The following is a 24120-nucleotide window of genomic DNA, read 5'->3' as shown; positions in this document are numbered from 1 at the left end:
ACCATTTAGTAAAAAGTACAAGAGACACCCAGAAAAACTAGAATATGCAGTGTGTAATACCTTAAACTCGGTGTAGTGGAGGCCCATTGGATTATACCTCTTAATCTCTTAGCACAAGAAATCTGGGCAAAACTGAAAATGATGTGGGGGTCAAAGGCCTAGAAATTGGAACTGATGTTAAATATTGCTTCTACAAACTTAGAAACTTGCTAGAATAACAGGATTTGTGTTAGGATGCATTTTCTTTTTCAAAACAGGTTTATTGTTTTAACATATAAGAGAAATATCATAACAATTTTATACAAGTAATTAAAAATAGGTATTATTATAATATTCAACAAAACAACTAAAGTATTTACAAAGACATCCACTACAATCAGATCAATTAATTAAACTAAAATACCATGCTATTGAAATTAAAATTTTTTTTAACAAATTTTGTAAATTATCCCATACAATAAAGATGTTTTTCTATTTGTTCTAGTCCTAATTGTGTTTATTTCCATATGGCACACTATACTCATAACATTTTTAAATTCATTGAACGAAGGAGGTGTATCTGAAATCCAATTTCTAGTTATTATTTTCCTAGCCACTGCTAGAATAGACCATAACAAGGGAAGCTTAACCTTTTTAACACTTTGAGGTACAGGTGTGTTGAATAATGTAAGAGATTTAGAAATAATGAAATTATCTGTAAAAAGAGCCTGCAAAAATTCATTAATCGACTTCCAGTATTCTTTCAATTTTATACAGTCATAAAACATATGAGCCCAGTCAGCATTAATTTCTACATTACATCTCTTACATAGATTATCTTTATTATTTATTTTATTCATCATCAAAGGTGTATAAAAAGATCTATGTAAAAATTTCCATGTATAAAGTCTCCAGACAATGGAAGACGTAGTTCTATAAGCAGATTCCAATATATATTGTTTATCTTGTTGATTTGGTGGGTCCCCATTAATAGAAGTGAAATAATTCCAGTATGAATCTACACTGTAAAACGTTTCTTGTCTGATAACTTTATGTATGTATGAAAGTTTACCTTTATCAGAAACTTTATGTTGTAAATTTAATATCAAGTAATCAATCAGTGTTGGAATAGATTCTTTAACAGTTATAGACATTAAATCTATTTTATTAATGAGATGTTGTCTAAAGGTCTGAACCTCTAACCAGCAAGTTTCTCTTAGATCAAATTCTTGTTTTAAGAAATCTAGATTTTTAACTTTATTATCAGATATCAACTGATACCAGTACTTTAGATCATTATCTATAGCTAAATGAGTTCCTTCAGAAGTAGATGACAAAAGCATACCCTGAGTATACATTATAGGAAATACAATAAAATTCCATTCCCTATACTTAGGGTGCATGAATATAAAGTTACGATAACTAATAATAATATTTAATGGGTAACAAACCATATGTTTAGGTGTAATAGGTGAAGTACAAAATTCCTTTAGTAACCATAACATGGAGTTATTTACAATCATATTTTTATGTGTTAAGGAGATTTTCATGAAGTGTATACTAATTAGCTCCCAATAATCTTTCCATTTTGTGACATATGACTGATCTATTAATAAAGTAATAACTTTTACAATAGAAGAGATAGTATATAAATTAAAGTCTGGAAAAGAAATACCCCTTGAGACCAGCTATTAGTATGTTTCTTTAATGCAATCCTAGGTCTATTAGGTGCCCATAAGAAATTTAACATTAGTGTGTTCAGTTTCTTGATAATTATTTTTGTAGGTGGAAGTATTATTGATTGTATTAAGTATAAAATCTTGGGGAATATTATAATTTTAATAATTGTAAGTCTCTCCTCCATAGTAAAAAACATATTATTCCAGGTATTAAAAAGATTTTGTATATTAAGAAAACAGGTATTATAATTATTATATGTAATAGATTTAATATCTTTAGATAGTATTATACCTAAATAAGTTATCTGACCTGAATTGGGTACATATTTAGTAAAATCACTAATGAGAATATTTTTCGTGTATATATATAGGTAGTATTTTAGTTTTTTCTTCATTGAATATTAAACCAGAAATACTTTTAAAATTCATCATGTTATCAAATAGAGACTGTATAGAAGAATTAGATCCTGCTGATGTAATTAGAACATCATCTGCAAAAAGTTGAATTTTGGATGTTGTATTTTCATCTATTTCAAAACCCTCTATGTCAGTACTGTTTCTGATCAAATTAGCCCAAGGCTCCATTACTAAAGTGAATAATATTGGAGAAAGTGGACATCCTTGTTTTGTACCTTTAAGAATGGGTATTTTTGTGAAACATATGTTCCTACCTTAATATAAGCCAACGTTCCTTTGTATAAATGTTCAATTAGATTTACAAATGCATCCGAGAAGTTTGTGCACTTCATTAAGGTAAACAGATAGTCCCAACTTACTGAATCAAATGCTGAACTTATATCAAGACTAATAAGTGCTAAATCTTTCTTTTTCCTATTTGCAAAATCTATTAATGTTAAAGTTCTTCTTATATTATCAAAAGTATTTCTATTTACAATGAAGCCTGTCTGATCTATATCTATAATGCCGGGAATGATTGTCTTCAATCTATCAGCAAAGATATTCATAAACATTTTATAATCAACATTAAGTAATGAGATGGGCCGATATGAAGAACATCTAGTTGGATCTTTATTAGGTTTTAAAATTGGCGAAATAAATGTATATTGCCAAGATGGGGGGGTTATTAACTCAGTTTGGGCCAAAATAAAAACCTTATGTATTAATGAATATGTATTTTAGAAAGGATTTTATATATCTCTGGTATAATACCATCATTACCCGGTGCTTTGTTTGATTTAAGCTTATTTGTTTGTGTAGTAACTTTTGTATATGAAATACTCTTGTCCAATAGTTTAATCTGTTGTTTATTAAGCTTTTTATTCATATTTGTGGTTATAAACTCCTTTATTTTATCTTTAGGTTCCATGTTAATATTATTATGGTTAATTTTGTGAAAGTGATTTCTAAATTCATCTAGTATTTCTGGTATACTAGAAACATTCTTCTTTTTCCTTAGAGAAAAGATTTCTTTGATATGGTTTTGTTTATTCAACCTTTTTGTTTTATTTTTAAGTCTATGTAAGTATTTGGGGCTTATTGAATAAGACAAAACTTGTATTTCTCTAAAGTTATTTTAACTTTATGAGTTAAAATTTCTTTGTATTTCTCATTTAGTTTGTTTATTTCTTCAATAACTTTCTTGTCCATAATATTTTCTTTATTATTATGTTTATAAGAGTCTAATTTACTTTGAATATCTAATAATTCCTTATCCCAAGATTTCCTTTTATTATTATACCATCTGATACTTTGTCCATATAGATATGATTTTAAGGCATCCCAAACATAAACAATGGAGACTTCAGGAGTGTTATTTATGTCTAAAAATGTTTTACTTCTGAAAGTATATATTCTTTATAGTCTTTTAGTTGAGTTAAGTATGCTGGTATCCTTTGATCTGAACATTATGAGTATTTTTATCATGAATTCAAAAACAATTGAATTATGATCAGATATAGGACATGAAATGATTTTGGAATTAATTAAATCTGTTACCATCTGGTTAGAAATAAAGACCCTATCTATTTTTGAATAAGTTTTGTATCTGTTAGAAAAAGGTGTATGGTAATGATTTTGAATCTATCTGATTATTAATATCATTCAAATGATAAGAATTAGCAAAATCCTTTAAATGTTTTGCATTAGATGTAATTCTTCTCTTTCCTATAGTGGTAGTATCACTTTCATGTAGTATACAATTAAAGTCACCAGCTAAAATAATATCTCCTATAGAGAATGATATAATCTTATCAAGATGATGTTTCACTGTATTAATTCCAATTCCAGGTATCCAATATACATTAATTAAAGTGTAAGTCTTCCCATTAATTTGTATTGTAACCATACAAAACATTCCTTTGTCATCCTGATAAGACTTAATGGTTTTAGGAATGGGCATACTTTTATTCCATAAAATAGCCACTCCTCTTTTTTTCTGAGTGTGCTCTGAACTAATCAATACTGTATATTTGTTTGTGGCTAGTTTATCAATATCTTTTTTCAAGAGATGGGTTTCTTGTAGGAAGACTAAGTTGGCCTTATGTAAATTAATGTATCTTATTAGGCTTGCCCTTTTACATGGATTATTCAATCCATTAATGTTTAAAGAAATTCCTTTTAAAGATGTCATTTGGCATTTTTAAAACTTAAGAATCTTATGATCAAAATAACAAATAACAAGATAAGTAATGTTACATCTCCTCCTTTAGGTGTACCTTTAAATATAACTGTATTTATTGAATCTCTTATGGGATTTCGTATAGGATTCAATTTTGTTTGTAGTGACAATGAATGTACAAAATATATTGTGGATGTCAAAACTATATACAAATAACAATGAACAAGTGAAAATAATGTAAGGATTAAACCTTGCATCCAGCCTGGAGTTATAAACTCCAACTTAGAGTAGTATTTACCACTCAAGTTAACCCCTACCCTAAGCAGCAGTCGTCAGCTACCACCTTATCAATTTAATACTAGTTATATTTAACTGAAGTTAACAGTTTTCAATTCAATTATCTAGCAAGACAAGACTACACATTTGGTAAAACAGCATCATATAAACTAAAATAAACCTTTTTTTTTTTTTTTTAAACTGTTCATACTACTATATACATCCATGTAATCTAAAACACTTGTATTCAAATAGCATTCAAATAATCTTGATGTTAGAAATCAAGAGGAGAGAAAAATAAGTTCTAACATTCATTTAAATCAAAAACTTTGGCTAATATGATTCAGACATTACATATATTAGGATGCATCTATTTTCTGTCATGTAAATACAGTTAACAGCTTCCAAAAAAACCTTGAATTGCTTGTATATGAGCATTTATTGCCAATAGAATAAAATATTGTATTCATAGAAATTGTTATAAATCATACTTCATAGTTAAGCAGATTCTCAGAAACATTTATATACATATCTACATACACACATACACACACACACACACACACATATATATATATATATATATATATATATACATACATACACACATACACACATATATATATATATATATATATATATATATATATATATATATATATATACATACACACACATACACACACACACACAAACACACACACACACACACATACACACAAACACACACACACACACATACACACACACACACACACACACACACACATACATATATATATATATATATATATATCTGATCTCACTGAGTTGTATCTTTACTGAGCACCATCTTACATTGCTGTCCCTTCAATAAATCTGTCTGCTTTATACAAAATAATGCACAGCAAACACATTTAGTAACCAGATTTTACAAACATGCTATACTACTGCTTTAAAATATATCACATGACAATTTCTTCCAGTATAGAGTTATAAAATTATTTATGCTTGTCAATCAGATGAATTAAATGAGTTATAGTAATGTATATGTTTGGGACATAGGTTTTAACACATATTATTAATCTGCTATTCCTGTATCTGTGATGTGTCAGTGTGATATCTAGGTCAAAGGTGAGACCAGCTGCTTTCAGCTTCTCTGTGAGAATTCTGAGAGTTGAAGCTTTTGAAGTAGCTCATGGACACTGTGCATGAGACAGCCCACATCCCAGATTGTCTCTCTTAACATTTTGGCGGGAAACTTATTATAAACTAGTGACAAACATTCATTTAGCAGTGTAAATGCATCTAAACATGACAAAACCTTCACAATGCATTCTACAGGTTATTACAGACTCTACGTAAGTGAAATCAAGCCCAAAATTATTAATAAGTAACAAAACTCAACATTTTTGTCCCAACTCAACTCCTATGCAAATCTTATTATTTACTGCGTCTATATGATCAAAAGCATTTCTATATATTAATAAAGAAAAGAAGAGAGAGTAGAAAGTAAAAGGGTGTAAGGCAGAAATAAAAAAAATGTAAGAGAAAGCTATAAGAAGTATATACAATAGAATGTTACTTACTTTTTATATTAATAGAGTTAAAAATAAAACATATTATTTACTATTATTTAGTTCTAATTATTATTAGTTAAAGCATGACAGATTATTTACAAACAAGCATAAGCAGTGTAATCAAGAAAGTATAATTAGGAATAGCATTTGAAGAACATATAAACTTTTAAAGGAAAAAAAATGTATCAAATTACTGACCTTATTTTTCCTCTTCAGAAAGAGAAACAAGTTAAATCACAGCTTGCCATTAAATTTCCAGATATTTTGACTAGTTATGAAACAAAACATTTCTTTGCACACAGAGAATAACTTTGATTAAATCTTTTTCAAAATATTTGTTGCTTCTGGAAATGCAGGAACTATATTTAAAAAGATTAATAATAAAATAAAATGATGAGAGAGAAAAAAACATAGTACAAATCATTTTTTTAGTCTCTTCTTCTTCTCTGAAGTCTTCCACAAAGTTTCAGTTGCCAGTCTCTTTAACGAAGGACTAGCCCATTCCATTTCTTCTATTTTTTCCAAAATCTTATTTTTTGATAAACAGTAAAGCAGAGTCTAAGTCATCGAAAATTTTAGGACCATCAGGAAGGAAGATTTTAAGCTTGGCAGGAAACAGAAGGTATGTTTTAAACTGTGCTTTTTTAAGCTCCCTTATTAGTGGCAGAAAAACTTTTCTTTTAGCTAATAACATGGAAGAATAGTCATTGTCAAAACGCACAGTTGTTTCATTAATCTTAACAGGAGCTTTAGCCCAAGCAGATTTAAGAACCATCTCTTTATCAAAAGATGATAGAAATCTAACTATAACTGATCTAGGATAGTTTTTGTTAGAGTTAGTATTAGCTATAGAACTATGTGCTCTTTCGATACCAAAAGAGAGTGCTTCTGGTAAATCTAAAGTTTTAGGGAGCCATGTTGTTAAAAAAGAAGTAATATTGTTACCTTCAATATTTTCTGGCAGTCCAAAAATCCTAATGTTATTGCGCCTAGATCTATTTTCCAGGTCATCCAGCTTTGTTTGTAAATGTGTATTTTGTTTCAGCAGAAACTCAATGTTGATTTCCTCTTCTTGTATTCTATTTTCCATGTCATTCACAGCTTCTTCTATGCCTGTCATCTGGATCTTCTGTTGTTGCAGGTCCATATGTAACAAGTCTATTTGTTTTGTAGTTTTTCTATGAAGGTGTCTATTTTAGTATCCATTTTATCCATCTTAGCAGTAAGTTGCTGGACTATAATTATCAGAGACTGAAGTTCTTTCTTGATGCTGGAGTCTTGAGAATTTGTCTTACTGGAACTCATTTCAGACTGATAAACTGACAGGAAAATTTCCAAAGTAATTTCTGACAGGAATATTATTAAGATTTCCTTTCTTTTTTAGATATAGTTCAAGAACTATATAAAACAAACATATTTAGAAAGAAAATTACTTCAAAAATTAATTTTTAAGTAATTAATTCCTGTCAATGTAATGAAATTGGTGGAGCTGAAGAAATCTGCTGCTATCCTGTGTTCATCCTTGGCCACGCCCCCTTAGGATGCATTTTCTGAAGGATATGAAGTCTGAAACTAAAATGTGTGCCATTATTTAGTGAATTCATTCCTCACTGATTTGCCAGAAATCCACAACTTTTATGAAGAACAGACCAAAATCATGAGGCAGAAATCTAGACAGTCAGTGAAAATCTTGACAGTTGAGAGGTGTGCATGGGATACATGCAAATGATTCTTAAGGACATACCAGTATTAGTTGCATTGCTTCTGAATGCTCATGACTTTTTCACTTTTAATTGTTTAAGTCTTTACTGGTGTATCCAGACCAGTAAAGCCAAACTCCTCTAGCTGTTTGGCTTTATTTGCCTGAGTGCACCAGTAAAGACTTAAAAGTAAAAGTGAAAAGTGATTGGCATTCAAAAGCCATGTAGCTGAAGTACCTGCATGTTCTTAGGGGATCATTTGGATATATCCCATGAGCCTCCACTACAAAAGGTTTATGGTATTACCCAGTGAAGACTCTAGCTTTGTTGTGTGGTTCTTGTACTTTTTAGTTTCTGAACTTTCAGGTGAGAATGAACTTCCTGAATATACCTCTGCAGTCTACATCCTTTTATAAAACATTATATAGTAATCAGTGCCATGTTAACAGGCTAATGTGTAATGTTTGCTTGTCTAACTTAAGTGAGAATGTTCCTAAACTTCATACTGCAGATCACATTTTAACAACACATTAGCCATTTTCTAAAGCCAACATGGTACTACTCTCTTCCAGCACAAAACTAGAGGGATTGGACTCATAATGATGGCTTATATGGCCTTTATAGTCCATCAGCATTTCTCTTGACTAGACTGGACCTCTATTGTATTAATAGGGTTGAAGGGCTAATGCTCATAAACACAGCTTTGCAGTGCCATTAGTCTACCTGCCTAACCATTCTAATGGGGAATAGTACATTACCAAACTCAAGTGTCTGCCTAACAAATAGTACTTCAAGGCATAGAAGGCCTACTTTATAGTTGCTGGTATAGCACAATGAGTGCTCCTCACATTGAATGCTTGGGATAATACTGCCCCTTAATCTACCTCCTGATACAATTGTAAAATTAGGAGTCACTAACAGGTTCAGAGCATGAGATCCTTAGTTTATTATATAATTTGCCTGCTTTGAGACCATTGCACCCTTTCCCATTTGTGAAACCTGTCAAAGAACAGTCAGAAGTCACAAATTTGGACACAAACATCTTGTAATATCCATTTAATCCAAGACCAGCCTTAACCTGTCATTTAATGGAGGGCACAGTCAATTGTATGACCTCTATTTGCTCTGCTTGTGGTCTTATCACCCCTCTTCCTGTAAGACATTCTAAACATTTGCCTTCTCCCCTGCCCAATTTACTTCTTAGCATTCATGGTCATACCTACCTGTCTTAGGTTCTACCACAGCGTGGACTTTGGATAAGTGAGCCTCCCAGTGCTCTGAATGACCACATCAACCCAAACCAAGGGCATGAACCTCCATCAACATAGAAATAAAACATTTTGGAAGGATAGATTCATAGCCCAGCAGTTATTCTGTCTCGTGATCAAATTTCCTTGCTTGTTAAGCAGAGCAGCACCCCTGCTTTTCTTCACGACAAATCTTGATGTTTTGATGGGTACCCACAAGTTCATCCCAGCCCTGACATGTTTTGCCCTCCTGGAAGTGGAAGGTACATCTAGAGGTGGTATTTAGAAGGGTGCAGAAGATATTAAGACTTAGTTGTATTGTAGTTCCTATGATCCAGGTATACAGCAACATATCATGGGTGGGTCTTCAGTATTTTACCCTTCAGCCTCTTAAAGGTACCCAAAGCTCCATGTAGACCAAATGGTAACACTGTACACTGAAACAGAACATTTGGGGTTTGCTTTTTTCTTTTGTTTAGTAGAGTTGTAACTGGTAACTGCCAGTACCTTTTAGATAAGTCTTGCGCTAAGTACCTGACCTTTTATAGGTTCAGTCAAATGATCAGTTCTGGGCAAGGAATTGCTATCAAACTTTGAAATGTTATTCAGTTTCCTAAAGCTGTTGTATGATACTTCCATCAGGCTTAGGAACTTGTACAGCTGGGCTGTTCTGGTCACTGCATGAGTCTATCATGCCCAGTTCTGAGTGTTTTTGAACTTCTCATTCTAATTGTTTGTGACTGTAGTACTCTATAAGATGTTAGTCTAGCCTTCACTCCAGTTTCTCTATATTATGTTTTATTAGTTTAGTTCACCCAGTCATGTTTGAAAATGTTCTGTTATTTCTTAATGATTCTGTCACTATCTGCTTTTGTAATTTTGGCAAGGATTCCTATAAATATTCTTCAGGTGGGGACTCCCTGGTCTCTCCTGTATCAATTTCAGCTTACAAACTCACTGCAGAATTTTTTTCTTTACATTTATTTAGTGGTTTCAACACACAAGGCGTATGAAGAGTTGTATGAAAGGTTGGACACTAAGTAGGGAGAAAAGGACCTGTACCGATTGGCTAGACAGAGGGACTGAGCTAGGAAAGATGTGCATCAGGTAAAGGTGATAAAGGATAATGAGGGAAACATACTCACAAGCGAGGAGAGTGTGTTGAGCAGATGGAAAGAGTACTTTGAGGGGTTAATGAATGAAGAGAATGAGAGGGAGAGAAGTTTGGATGATTGGATAGTGAATCATGAAGTGCAGTGGATTAGCAAGGAGGAAGTCAGGATAGCTATGAAGAGAATGAAGAATGGAAAGGCTGTTGGTCCAGATGACATACCTGTGGAAGCATGGAGGTGTTTACGTGAAATGGCAGTGGAGTTTTTAACTAGATTGTTTAATGAAATCTTGGAAAGTGAGAGGATGCCTGAGGAATGGAGAAAAAGTGTTTTGGTACTGATTTTTAAGAATAAGGGTGATGTGTAGAGCTGTAGTAACTACAGAGGGATTAAATTGATCAGTCACAGCATGAAGTTATGGGAAAGAGTATTGGAAGCTAGGTTAAGAAGGGAGGTGATGATTAGTGGTCAGCAGTATGGTTTCATGCCAGGAAAGAGCACTACAGATGTGATGTTTGCTCGGAGAGTGTTGATGGAGAAGTGCAGAGAAGGTCAGAATGAGTTGCATTGTGTCTTTGTGGACTTGGAGAAAGCATATGACAGGGTGCCTAGAGAGGAGTTGTGGTATTGTATGAGGACGTCGGGAGTGTCAGAAAAGTATGTAAGAGTGGTACAGGATATGTACAAGGGTATTGTGACAGCAGTCAGGTCTGCGGTGGGAGTGACGGATGCATTTAAGGTGGAGGTGGGATTACTCAAGGATCAGCTCTGAGCCCTTTCTTATTTGCAATGGTGATGGACAGGTTGACAGACGAGATCAGACAGGAGTCCCCATGGACTATGATGTTTGCAGATGAGATTGTGATCTGTAGTGAGAGTAGGGAACAGGTGGTGGAGACCCTGGAGAGGTAGAGATATGCTCTAGAGAGAAGAGGAATGAAGGTCAGCAGGACTAAAACAGAATATATGTGTGTGAATGAGAGGGAGGATAGAGGAATGGTGAGGATGCAGGGAGTAGAGGTGGCAAAGGTGGATGAGTTTAAATACTTGGGATCAACAGTTCAGAGTAATGGTGAGTGTGGAAGAGAGGTGAAGAAGAGAGTACAGGCAGGATGGAGTGGGTTGAGAAGAGTGTCAGGAGTGATTTGTGACAGACGACTACCAGTAAGAGTGAAAGGAAAGGTCTACAAAAGAGTAGTGAGACCAGCTATGTTATATGGGTTATACTTATTAGCATTCATAGTCATGCCTGCCTGCTTAGGTTCTGCCAGAGTGTGGATTTTTAGTAAGTGAGCCTCCCAGTGCTCTGAATGACCATATCAACCCAAACCAAGGACATGAACCTCCACCAACATAGAAATAAAACATTTTGGAAGGATAGATTCATAGCCCAGCAGTTATTCTGTCTCGTGATCAAATTTCCTTGATTGTTAAGCGGAGCAGCACCCCTGCTTTTCTTCACGACAAATCTTGATGTTTTGATCTGTACCCACAAGGTCATCCCAGCCCTGACATGTTTTGCCCTCCTGGAAGTGGAAGGTACATCTAGAGGTGGTATTTAGAAGGGTGCAGAAGGTATTGAGACTTACTTGTCTTGTAGTTCCTATGATCCAGGTATACAGCAGCATATCATGGGTGGGTCTTCAGTATTTTACCCTTCAGCCTCTTAAAGGTACCCGAAGCTCCATGTAGACCAAATGGTAACACTGTACACTGAAACAAAACATTTGGGGTTTGCTTTTTTATTTTGTTTAGTAGAGTTGTAACTGGTAACTGCCAGTACCTTTTAGCTAAGTCTTGAGCTAAGTACCTAACCTTTCATAGGTTCAGTCAAATGATCAGTTCTGGGCAAGGAATTGCTATCAAACTTTGAAATAGTCATGCCTGCCTGTCTTAGGTTCTACCACAGCGTGGACTTTGGGTAGTGAGACCAGCTATGTTATATGGGTTGGAGACAGTGGCATTGACAAAAAGGCAGGAGTTTGAGCTGGACGTGGCAGAGTTAAAAATGATAAGATTTGCACTGGATGTGACAAGGGTGGACAGGATTAGGAATAAGTATATTAGAGGATCAGCCCAGGTTGGAAGGATTGGAGACAAAGCCAGAGAGGCAAAATTACGTTGGTTTGGACATGTGCTGAGGAGGGATGCAGAGTTTGTTTTGTGTCTTTCGGCTTTTCCCGGTTAGGGGTCATCACAGCAGAACTCCAGTCCGCTAATGATTGGCAGTTGATTTTTACATACCGGCTTGCCAGGCCTGACGCACAACCTTCAATGAAGGTACGCCCATTCACGCATGTCTCCACGCAGAGGACGCTCTAGCTGAGAATCGAACTGGACAGCAGAGAATATTGGGAAAAAGATCCTAAGGATGAAGCTGCCAGGTAACAGGAAAAGAGGAAGGCCTAAGATAAGGTTTATAGATGTGGTGAGAGAGGACATGTAGGTGGTTGGTGTGACAGAGCAAGATGCAGAGGACAGGAAAAAATGGAAACCGCTGATCCGCTGTGACGACCCCTAACGGGAGTAGCCAAAAGAAGAAGGAGAATGTGGTAACTCAAAGCTTTCTTTCCATTTCTAGCTTTCTAACATCGCAATTCACTGCATTTATTCTTTGTCATGTCAAATGGCTCCTGCAACTTGGCTTGAAATTTATTTTCCATTGGACCACTTTTACTAATACTTAATCCCCTCTGTTAAATTCTCAGGCAGTTATTCTTATGATTTTCATGGGATCTGCTCCTTTACTATATGCATAACCAGCATTAATTTGTTGTACAAATGAACATAGCTTTCTGTCTCACCTTTAAATGTTGCCTTTTCTTTCAAAGTTTCTTTAGCAATGTCATCCAGCTGTCTGGGATGCCTGCTCTACACAAGTCAAATGGGGTAAACCCAGTTGAAGCAATAGGCACCTACTGGATTGTATGCATGAAGTAGTAGCACATTACCCAGGTTTACCATCTGTGTAGGTAATTTTCAATGTTTTATTGAGCCTTTGTACAAACCTATCAGTCTTCAGACAGTGGACTCCCAGTTTGATTTCATCAAAGACAGGTCATGCCTACTGAATTTGGTGGATGACTTTGAGAGGGTTACCAATGTAATGGATGAGAGCAAAATGATGCATACTGCCTACTGTGACCTAGCTAAGGCATTTGATACAATATTGAACATTATAAACAATCTCACAGAATTGGGCATAAACCTCTGTAACTCACTGGATAGTCAGCTGGCTCACAGACAGGACTCGGGAAGTTAGGACTGGAAAGCCCACTTCCACAAAGAGGTTGGTCATCAATGAAGTATTCAGGGATCCGCGATGTTCACTCCTCTTTTGGCATTTATTTATTTTTTTCAGAAATCAAGGTCAGTGTCAGGGGCCTCTGGTTAACAAGTTTTCAGGTGGTTACACGCTAGGTGCAATCACAGAAAATCCCCCAAGATACTGACATCTTACAGGAAAGTAACACAGACAAATAAATGATTCCAAAGCCACAGCTTAAAACTCAAGGCAAAGAAATGCATAATGGTACCATCTGGGAAGTCAGCTACCCAGGGGAGACTACCTCAATGATAAAACACACCTAAAATTAGACACCTTGATAAGGGATTTGGGGATTTATATAGATAGTAACCTGGCTTTTGGCCAACATGTGTCTATAGTAGAATTTGAGTGACACAGAATGATTTTATTACTCAATAATGGCATGGCATCTAGGTCCAGGGAAATCGCTGTACACTGTACTCAGGCCTCATCAGACCCATCGCTGAGTAGAATGCCCCTTTCACTAAGTACCTGACAAGTTACATACAACAGCTTTGCCATCCACATCAAGTCCTCACAAAAAGAATACAAGTTGTAAACACAATGCCCTTTACAGATTGCCTCAAAGCTCTGTCTCTATACTTTGTTCTCTCTGCAAAATGAACAGCACCTTAACTACTAGATCTAAGGATTTAAACTTTGCATGTGACTTAAATAAGACATGTTGGAGAGACGAGTATGTATCCCAAAGAATCCCCATTCTCTGGAGTAGGTTTCCCATCCATGTGAAGCAGAGCCCTTGCTTAACACTATTCAAGTGCAACCTGGATCAGTGAATGGGAAATCGGAAGTTACCCTGGTCTGACACCTATGTGTCTGATGGACAGAGGCAACCATTAAATCATGCCCTAACTTAAAGTAACTTCTAAGGTACAATTACTTATGGGATTCATTTGGATTGCATGGCAAGGCATATAAAGGCCACAGTGGTCATTAGCCTGTTTATACACGTGTGAACCTATGACTGATGTCTTCAACTGTTTGACTTTTAAGCACTGATGTAACAAATGCAGCTCCCTTGGTATAAAACAAGTGTCTTGGATAGCAAGTATCTCTTTAGGGATGCCTGCTCTGGAGAATAACATTGCCAGTTCTCTGGCAATACCCTTGGCATTAGCTTCACATGATGGCTCTGCTTCTAGAAACTTTGTAACATAATCCAAAAGTACCAGTATGTACTGACACCCATTGCTAGATTTTACTAAAATTTCACCTCTGTAATAGACATTGGGATTCATGGACATAAAACCCAGGATGAATTGCAGTTTTCTGCAATTCTTGACAAGAATCAAAGAATTTATTATGCCTAGTCAGTAAAATCTGTATGATACTCTTGTCAGTACTTATGTATTATCGCAACCAGATTTTCGCTGTAATACAGGTTGCTTCCTGATGTTCAAATATAAACAGTAATGCTGTAATAATGTGAATTACTGTGTTTTCTTTCACAGTGAAGGTTGTTTTAGTCAGGGTTATCATTAGAAATGTAGAAATGAATGTTGCAGTTTACGTATGCACTTTACGGGCAGCATGTCATGTTTTTGTAATGGCGTGTGCTTCCCGATGTTAAAATATTACCAGTACTGCTGTGATAATGTGAATTTGTGTGTTTTGAAGCTATGCATACAGGAAGGGAAGGGAAGGATAAAGACCTAGAGGAATGCAAGCTGGAATTATGCAAACCATGTACTGACTTATAAAGATGTAGCAATCCACATCTTTTCAGCAGTAATACATGATCATCACAACAGAAGATCAAAACAGTGCCGTCAACTATTCAAGTCCCAAACACTTGTTAACATCATCCACCATCACTTCTGCAAAGCTTTACATCTTGCAGGTTTTATGGGTACCGTTTTATGTTACAAATGTTTGATACAGATATAGTTTACCGTGTGAGAAAGAAAGCACCTGAAAGTATTTCCAAGCAGTCTGTGTTTTTCTTCTCAACATTGCTTCTTAACAGTACAAGTAGTGCTTTCATCAGTAAGAGAGCAGCCCTGGCAATTGAAGCATGCATCTGTAATGCACACAAAACAGGAAGATTTCCATGACCCATTCTCTTCCTGAATGTAAGTGAAACTAATTTCTCAACAGTAAACACATAAAGTAACAACTTACAGTGTTTCCCACAGTTGTTTTCAAGCTAACATGCATATTATCGCAACCACGAAAATCTGGTTGCGATAATACGTAAGTACCCTCTTGTCTTAGGTTTTCTATCCCCAAATGATCTCTTAACGTGGCTATGGGATTAGCTTTTTGCTAGGCTAGGCACTAACAACTGGTGTAGAACTTTTCTTATCACTCTATATAATGCTAAGAAGTAATTGGAACAGCTTCATTATCTTCTGCTGTAACATTGGCTATACTTTAACTTGTCCTACTTAAACTGTCCTCTGCTACAACATTAGTCATATTCTCTCTTGTCCTACTTAAAGTATCATCTACCCAAATAGAAGAACATTTATGAGAGCATAAGAAATATTAACCACTTGTTAAGATATGTTAAGTCAATATGCACAATCTGTGGAGAAGTAAGACATCTGAATAATTCCACATTAAAGAGAATTATTACTAATGGAGAGCTTGATGCTGGCAAATAACTTTTACATTTCAGTTTGTCACTTATAAATGCAGTGTCTACTGCCCTTGAAGAATAAATTATCTATGTTGCCTTAAAGTTATTATGCTGGTGATATTACCTTAACATTTCCAGAACTAGATTAGCTATGGAATATGAGATAGCTAACACTCAATGACAACAGGTTCATAATTACTAGGCATGCAGTCCAGGAGGCCATTGAGGAGCCTAGCCTAAATTCACAATTGCTCCAAGCACTCTCTGGTTAAGTCACTTGCTCAATGCCACATAGGAGGTAAAAGAAGGTGGAAAGATTCAAACTTTGCACCCCTGCCACAGGAAGCAGATCATTAACAGGTTGGAGCTTTAGTCCTCAACAGTAACTGACAGAGTAATAGTTTTTTTAACTAAATGAAATCTTTTACAATCCGATCTTGCATAGAAGACTATATCTCAGTAATACACAACAATGACTATATAATGGATGATGAACATCAGACTGCTCTAATTATCACTCCAAATAATGCATACAATATGACTGGACAAATGTCAACCCTTTTGCAATTGCTGGAGGCTGTAAAGAAGGTATAGCAAAAATGCCTTACTAAAATACAACATGGTTAGACTATATTACACAATCCACGCCTATTAATAAATTAATTAATTTTTTAGTGGAAATTAATAAAGCAAAACAATTACAGACAATATAAACGTGGCAGCATCTTTTCTTCAACATCCCATAAGTTCTACAAAAATCAAAAATATTACTGCATATAACATACTATTTTTAGGGGTAGGGGTCTTAAATACTTGCAGGGCACCTATTTCTCATTTTTGAGCTCACTGTTTTCTCTGTGATCAAGAATAGCTACTCAGTACAGATTTGAACTACTTGAATTGCTAATGTATTGTTGCAGCATATACCTCCAGTCAATAGAACTGAATTGTGGACAAATGGTGCCCTCTGCAGGGCAATGAATCAGGCCCCGCCACAAATCCAGTAACCCATTACTTGTCTGCCTCTCACCAGTTGCCATAACACTGTTCAAACCTACCAGTGTACATACAATTTTCTTTCCTTTTACAAGTATCATAGAGATTTGGATTTCATTTAAAATTATTATTTCAAAATTTTCAGAAAAAACATTGACGGACATTTTCTAAATAAAATCGAACACTCTCACTTTAAAAACAGAATTTGCATGAGAAACAGTAAACTTCTCTTCCCTTGAAACTAACATTTAGTGAAAATGCATCTAGCAGCCCATTAAACCACAAGTAACACATTGGGATTCATCCTTGAATAGCATGTAGTGAAGTACTAAACGCTGGAGTGAAGGGTGCAGGAATTCAAAAGACAAATGTAGAACACGTTTGCTAGCAGCTTGGGACAGCCCATTGGACACGTGTCCCTTTTCATGAGCAGCCCAGTAGTACTGTCTGGTGGAGTAACTTGGCAGGGTCACACAGAAGACAAATAAAGGGCGAGGGACTCCAACCATGTACCACAAGAAGCAGCTGTTTAACAGCACCCAGCCTTACTCATTTGCACTAGCCACTAGACAAAAAGTTATAGCCAAAACACAGTGCATTTGACATCTGTGTGCCTGCAAAAAACAAGCTAAATTAAAAATGCATTCAAAGTTAAAATGTTAACATTAGACTCCTACACTTCCTGCTTTCCAATTTATTCATAGCTAAATAATAAACACACTGTCAACATTAAAGAAACCAGGGAAGAAACCAAGGATCACATCCAAAGAACATGGTTCATGTGATACTCAAAACCAAGGATCACATCCAAAGAACATGGTTCATGTGATACTCAAAACCAAGGATCACATGCAAAGAACATGGTTCATGTGATACTCAAAACCAGGGATCACATCCAAAGAACATGATTCATGTGATACTCAAAACCAAGGATCACATCCAAAGAACATGGTTCATGTGATACTCAAAACCAAGGATCACATGCAAAGAACATGGTTCATGTGATACTCCTGTTTAATACAATCATTTTTCTTCCTTTATACCATAACTATTCTGGCTCATATGTACTAGTTACTAAGCTTGCAATCCATTGAGGAGACTAACCCAAGATGTTCTTAGTGTTTCACTGTTGCAGTCATCACACTTGGATTATCTGATTGCAGGTACCCCTCAGTCGGCCCGAATACCAGAGTCTTGGTATTACTGAGTCGGATGCTGTCACGTCTTCCATGATGTCAGGTCGTTAGGCGTATAAAACATGCAGCCGATGCCATTACATCAGCTTTTCTTGCCGTGTGGGAGCCCGAAGCAGAAGCAGTTCACAAGTGCCGGTCGGCTGCAACCTGAAATTTTTGTTTTTCGAGTTTCAAACCTGAAGTCTTCTAAAGCTAAGTACCCCATTGGGGATCCTTTTTTCTTGCTCTAACTGATGTCAGAAAAAGTTAACAATTGTCTTGCCTGTGGAAAGCAAATACCTCACAGAGATTTTTCTTCTTACTGCGTCACCTGTTTAGGCCCAGACCACGACGTCCCTCGCTGTTGGTTTTGTGCCTTGTTCAATGCCAAAACTATTCATCGTTGGGCTATTTTCATCTCTAAATTCTTTCGCTCTTGTTCTCCGTATTCTGAAATGGCTTTGATAAGCCTTCTGACTACTGATCTTCCAAGAAATGCAAGGATAAAGACAGAGACAGACCTCATAGGTCCAAAGCTGCTGACGATGCTTCCATTAAGCTAGTTGGCCAGTCCGCCGGTACTCAGTGAGGTGCTTTTGCAGCCCATGTTACCTGCTTCTACAGATTCACAGGCCTGTACTGAGACCCATTTGGAGTCCGGTATGCTGTGAGATGCTTCTTCGACTATGGAACCTGCGGATGGCTCTACCTTGGTTAGGTCTGGAGCCACTGTGCAGGCACCGGCTTCTGAGGGTGTATTCAGACCTTCCAATGTTTGTCTCAAACCGACTACTTTGTTAATGACTAAAACTACCGAATTTCTCAGGCCCAGAGTTCGCACTACACCTAGAAACAGACGACCAAAGGGCAATCTCAAGCTCCCATGCCACAGAAACAAATGCTTAGAATGGCTATAGACCTTAATACTTTTAATTAGGGGAAGCCAGCCTTCCCCCTCTAAAAGACAAAGAATTGATTTTCCTTCTGATTCTACAGACCATGAGTCCGATGACTCTGACCCCTATGATTACCAAGACATACCCTTATCTACCTATGAGGATTCAGATGCAGAGGATTCCATTCCCTCTGCCTCCCCCAGAGGACTTTTCTTTTGGTGAAACCTTGCATGCCCTAAGAAAACATTTCTGCTGGGAATGCCAGGACTACCCACAGTCCAAAAAGAGACTGAGGGAATTTTTAGACTTGCCTCAGCATAGGCCTCTAGCTATAATCCCTGTCCTGGATATTGTAGATGATGTCTTCATGGAATCCAGTCTTACCCCTGATACATTACCATCAGCTCCTAAAAAGCCTGATGGTTACTACAGAGTACCTGACTCTCACAAATTTCTCTTTAAAAATCCTACTGTAGATACAGAGACCATTTCCCAGGGACCCAAAGGTATTAAGGCTACTACAGCCAAAAACCCTACCCCTTCAGACAGGGATTCTAGGGCTCTAGACAGATGGGGTAAGAAGGTATATACCTCTGCAACTCTTGCCATCAGGGCTTTAAATTTCCAGTTTCACATGTTAAAGTACCAGTAGCATATTATGGAACTAATTAAACAAAAAATGTTGTTGATTCCTGATTGTGCAGAAAATAAAGACTTAGTTGATAAACATGCTTTGCAGTGTGGTTTTGATGCCTTAGAAGCATCTTGCAGGGCTGCTGTCACTGGGTCTGTTCTGAGAATGCATGCTTGGCTGAAGGAACAAATCTTGCTAGACCATGTCAAAGCAAAATTACTAGATGCTCCATTAAACCAAGAATGTTTGTTTGGCTCAAAAGCAGAAGTTCTTAAAAAGATGGAGGAAAAAGCTAAATCTATGCAAACTGTTAAAGATTTCTTACAGGTAGAGCCACCTAGATTCAATAGGCATTGGCCTTTAAAAAACTGGTCCTTTCCAGTCCCTCCCAGACCTTCTCAGTCCAAACCCAGGGACAGCAGACCACAAAGACTACTGTCTCAGGGTATGCACAGATCTAAACAATGGCGCGCTCCCTCCTCAAAAACAGGGAGTGGTAAGCCACCCCCTTACAGACAAAGTTCACAATGACTTGTCCATCCTTCCCAGCCATGCCCAAGTACTTGCACTCCTAGGAGGAAAACTCGCCCTGCATGCAAAAAACTGGGAGTATATTACCCAGGACCAATGGGTCTTAAACACTGTATCCCAGGGATACAGATTCTACTTCCACTCACTGCCGACCCCAAGTGGATTGCCAGACCTTCCTCCAAACCAGTGGGCAGAGGCCCAAAAGCAAGTACTTTCTCTTCTCAGTATCAGGGCTATTCAACCTGTTCCAACAGAGCAAAGGGGACAGGGCTTCTACTTCAGACTGTTCCTGGTGCCCAGAAAAGATAACTCTTGGCACCCTATTCTGGATCTGTCAACTCTCAACACCTTCCTTGTGGTACCAAAATTCAAAATGCTTACTCTCCAGCAGCTGCTTCCTGTGCTAGCCAAGGACTCCCGGCTGGTCACCCTAGACTTAAAAGAAGCTTATCTGCACATCCTCATAAGGGAATCTTGCAGGAAATATCTACGTTTCAGAGCAGGCTGTATGCACTATCAGTTCTCTGCACTTCTCTTTGGCTTATCTACTGCGCACAGGGCATTCACAAAGTTCCTGGCTCCAGCCATTGCTTACTGCAGGCAGAGAAATATTCAAATTTACCCATACTTGGACGATTGCCTGATTCAGGCGGACAAGTCAGGAATTGCTACTTCAGCACTTGATGTTTGTAAAGAGACTCCTAACTTCTCTGGGGTACAACATCAACAAAAATAAATCACATATGGTACCCAGTCAAAAGATTGTCTTCCTGGGAGCAAGCTTGAGCACAACTTCCCAGATGGCATTCGTCACTCCAGAAAAGCAGGTTTATTTAACAAATTCACACACAAGTACCAAAAGACAAACTGGAAAAATGTATCCCCAGATAGTAGTCCTCAAAAAATATGATACACACAAAAGTCCAGGGATCATATACCAGGCAGAAAAATTGTTAAAATATTCCTATAATATGAAAGTGCACTCAGTCATGTACTGGTTGTATATATTTAAAAACTCAGCTTTATTGCAGTAGGTAAGCGCTTTCATGGGAATACCTCCCACTTCATCAGGCCATAAAAAACATAAAATTACTACTTCCTTTTATATGAAGCAAGTTACTTAACAATCACTAATTAAGTAATGAGCATACACCTGTGTTAAAGATATATTCCACTGTCTACCATTCATTATATATTGCAGGTAACTTATTCTGGCCACCAACATTGAGACATTTCTCTAACCATATTTTAGACTGCAGTCACAATGAATATCAACTAAAACCATCTGTTTAAACTCAATAATAAATGTTTTGTGATTTGTATCTAAAATATTATTACATAAAACATTTTTATAAATACATAAAAACGTTCATATATGTGATACTTATAGTTAACATTTTGATGACCACTTGTAAAAAGTAAGCTTTCAACTATATTGATTTTAAATGCTCTTTAAACATACAATTATTAACTTGTGCTTTAAAATTATGTACATTTGTAATACTCAGCTGTGTAATAATTGGTACTATTGTTTATAAGGACATGATTTCCTGTCCAACAATGTAGTCTGTTTCATCTTCAACGTAAGGACCTATTCTTTAGTATAGGCTTTAGTGGGATTCTATCATTAAGTCCTTTACCTCTGTTACCCCTTAACCTGACTATCCATCTTACTTCTGACGTCTCTGTTTTATTAATTATATCACCTCCCCTCTCACTTTCTCTGACCACTTCAATGACCATAAAACGGAAAGTGTGTGTAGGACCCTCAATCAACACATGTTTAGCCAAGGCATTAGTTTTTTCAAAATTTCTTATGCTTAACAGATGTTCTCTTATTCTTGTTTTGAACTCCCTATTGGTTTTTCCTATATAGTAACTTGAACATGCATTACAAATTGCTAGGTATACTATATGTTGGGTGATACAACTGGCTGAAACTTTGAATACAAATTCTATTCCAATGTCAGGATGTCTGAATCTGTTGCTATGATCTATCTATTTACACTGATTACAATTACCACATGGTACTGTTCCTAAATAGTCATTGACACCATTGTTCACGTGATTACCATAACAAAGATGTCCCTTCAATGACTTTTTGTTCCTATAACAGAATTCAGGTTCTTCTCCCACTAGCTCTCTGATACGTAGATCACTTGTGAGTATAGGCCAATATTTCCTCAAAGTATCTTTCATTATATTAACATCAGTTGTATAGTCTGTTGATATCTTTATATTATTGGTGCGGCGTATTCCTGTAGCCGCCACCATTTGACGCCCTTCCTGTGAAAAGTCAGGCTTACCCTTGGTAGGTCTTAAGGCCATAACGTTCGGTCATTACTTTCCTTATTTCACTTCCATTATACCCCCACTGTATGAACTTATTGCTCAGGTCTACCACTTCTAGTTCAAATGTTGCTTCTTCTGCTGTTAGTCTGGATATCCTTGATGCTTGTCCCTTTTATTACATTTTTGAGAATGTGTTAGGGGTGCATACTTCCTCTGTGTACATATGTGTTCTTGTAACACTCTTTCTTTCCTGTATAATTGAGTCAAGAAACTCCCTCTTGAGTCCATGCTTACTGTCACATCAAGAAAGGTAATAGTGTTGAGTAATTCATCTCAAATTTTAAGAAAGTTGTACTTTCATTTAAACTCCCATGAAAACTTTTTAACTCAGATTAAGTGCCCTGCCACAACAGGAAGAGGTCATCTATAAAGCGTTTATAGAATCTGATCTGTTGCCATTTCCATCTGCCACATTTTTCTTTTCCCAGTTAGCCATCACTATATTAGCGTAACTGTTTGCACTAGACGTACTTACAAAATTCACTTATGGCTACACCTTCTCTTTGACTATAAATATTGTGGTCAGATATCATTATGTTGTTTACTAGTACCCATTCCATTAATAGACATATGAGTTCCACCTTACTGGCCGTATATGTTCCTTCTTGTGTCAAGTATTCATGTAACTTTTCTATACCTAGATTGTTTGGGATGGAAGTGAATAGGGAATTGACATCCAATGTAACCATCAATATTGTATCACTAGGAACAAACAAGGCTTCTGTACATTTAAACAATTCAGTTAGAAACTGCTTGGTATCTGTCAAAATTACGTCATTCTTATTGACTATGGGTCTCAACATTTTTTCTATATATATTGATATGGGTTCTGTTATCCATCCCCTTCCTGAAACTATATGTCTCCGGGGGGGGGGGGGGGGGTTGGGGGTTTATAAGGTCTTTGTGAATTTTGGGGATACCTTGTATTAAGGGAATCAGTGGGTGCAGTACCGAGAAGTAGTCATATTGTTCTTTAGTAATCCGCTGTTCAATTAAACAATCATATAAAAGTGCATTAAACCTTCGCTTTATACTTTCAGCATCAATAATACTGATAAGCTTATATACATCTGGGTTTTGTAACAAAGATGTCATTTGTGAGTCATAAAATAATCTGTCCATTATGACTGTAGGGCCTCCCTTGTCGGCTACTTTTATCACTATGGACTCATCATTTTTCACTGCTTGCATAGCCATGCTCTCATTTCTAGATAAATTATTTCTTCTAATTCTACTTTTATTTATTTATAGTTTATCATGCAACTCTTTCTCACACAGACTATTAAAGACTTCAACTACTGTATTATTCGGAGGAATAAATGTGCTTGGTTTCTTTAATAAAGACTTATCATGCTCACATTCATTGTTTATTATTTAACAAATTACTTCAAGCTACTGGCCATCCAAATTCAGCTCTCTGCAAGAAAAATACTGCAAGCCCTAGGGTTCATGGCCTCATACATTCTACTAATTCCATATGCAAGACTGAATATGAGG

General features: G+C 36.3%; 1 protein-coding gene across 1 annotated transcript in view; it reads left to right on the top strand.

The window, feature by feature from the left end:
• The window catches only part of LOC122815724 (pseudouridine-metabolizing bifunctional protein C1861.05-like), an 871888-nt gene that overhangs the window by 77012 nt on the left and 770756 nt on the right, over positions 1–24120 (top strand). The gene's annotated exons all lie outside the window — the stretch shown is intronic.

This window comes from Protopterus annectens, chromosome 11.part0 (genome assembly GCF_019279795.1).
Source record: "Protopterus annectens isolate FY-2018-M chromosome 11.part0, PAN1.0, whole genome shotgun sequence".
NCBI classification, from domain to species: Eukaryota; Metazoa; Chordata; order Ceratodontiformes; family Protopteridae; genus Protopterus; species Protopterus annectens.
The sequence above is the reverse complement of the archived record's forward strand: the minus strand, read 5'-3'. Positions and strand labels throughout refer to the sequence as shown.